Source organism: Triticum dicoccoides, chromosome 4B (assembly GCF_002162155.2).
Source record: "Triticum dicoccoides isolate Atlit2015 ecotype Zavitan chromosome 4B, WEW_v2.0, whole genome shotgun sequence".
In the NCBI taxonomy this organism is placed as follows: Eukaryota; Viridiplantae; Streptophyta; class Magnoliopsida; order Poales; family Poaceae; genus Triticum; species Triticum dicoccoides.
Window position 1 is genome coordinate 552,734,094 of NC_041387.1, and position 1,805 is coordinate 552,735,898.

Genomic DNA, 1,805 nt, shown 5'->3' on the forward strand with positions numbered 1-1,805 from the left:
GCAAAAACCGAAAAAAATATTTAACCATAAAGTACATATGAAAAAAATAAAAAATTCAAAAGGAGCGTCCAGCATGCGACACGTGGTGATGACTGGATGCACCACTTGTGTGTTCCCTAATCAGCTCTTCAAGGGGTAAGCCATACTTAGTTGTTCCCCACTTCAGGCGCACGGCTTGCTTACTACAACTTGCCCAACATTGTAGTGTCGCATGTGGCGCTTGTAGTCTTCGTTCGCTTCCTTACGTTTGCTCTTTTTTGTTTTTTATTTTTATTTCAAAATATTAACAAATACTCTACTTAATTTTTAGAAATGTTCACTATGCATTGATTGTTTTTACAAGAAAATGTAATTTCTGTTTACACAATTTTAAAAATTGTTCATACCATTCAAAAAAATGGCCCATGGCATTTTCATAATGGTGAACATGTTATCAGAGTCTACAACCTCGAAACAGAATGAACAATGGTTTACAGAGTTTGTATTATTTAGTACTTTACAAAGAAGTTGGTTTGTGCGAAATGAACTTGTGCACGACAAGCCAGCGCCACCATTGGAGGTGTCGAGTAGGTACCTCCAAAGTTATCTGGACTCTTTGATCGGTATTAAGTTCAATACAAGTATAGATCCAAGCAAAGGGAAGATGTTCATCTTGTATGATAATTTGTCTGAACATGTACGCAATAACAAACCTATAGTGTCTCTCCCGTGGATCCCACCTAGTCCTGGGTGGGTCAAATTGAACACTGATGGCTCTTTTGCTACAGATGGAACGACGGGTGCAGGTATGGTTCTAAGGGGTGCCAATGGATCCATCATTTTCTCAGCTTGTAGGGAGCTGAGATCTTGTCGGGATATGCTCGAGGCGGAACTTTGTGCGTGTATGGAAGGACTCTCGTTTGCCATCCAGAGAAGTGACCTCCCAATTGTGACTGAGATGGATTCGTTGGTGGCAGTTTCTATGATTCAAGATCGTGAACTTGATAGATCTGTTTATTCCTCGCTTGTGATGGAAATTAGACATCTTAGAGGTCTTCAACATACTTGTATTACTCATATTAACCATTCGCAGAATAAGGTTAGCGACTACTTGGCTAGTCTTGCTAGAGTAGAAAGAAGGACAATGACTTTGGTTGGATCAAGTTCCCCGAAAGCAGTAGAACTAGCTCTTGCAGATTGTATGAACACTACCTTTTTTTGAGAAGAAAGGGGTTGCCCCCCGCCACAACTTTTTATTAAAAGCCAAGGCAACCACAACAGGACCAGACTGTTTAACAGCTCTCGGCGACAACCAAAGTAGTTGTCACAGCACAAACACACCAGGGTTTAAAACTACTGCCCTCTTACATCTCTCAGCGAGAGTTTTTCACTGAAAGGTAGGTAGAGAACGGCAGGAGAGAGCGGCATAAGCACAAGATGAGAATACACTCCCCCCTTCAAAGCTCCATCACCCTAACTTCATTTTCAGCTTGTCCAGGCGATTCTAAGCAGTTCCCCTCTTTGCCGATCCAAAAGTTTTAAGCACTGGAGAAGTAGAACACCCTGAACCTCTAAACATAAGATTTTCCACTGCCTGATTATTGCCCTCATTGTTGGAGATATGCCCTAGAGGCAATCATGTATGATGATATTTCCTATGTGTTTATGAATAAAGATAGTCCTTGGATATTATCAATGATGTGTATCAGCAAGTGCGTGACTTGTTTGTGGGACTATGCATTGTATGATGACTGTCCTAAAAGGTCCCTAGTCGAAAGGGCTGTGTGGACGCGCAGCCGACTAGACTAGCATATGACACGGTCGAT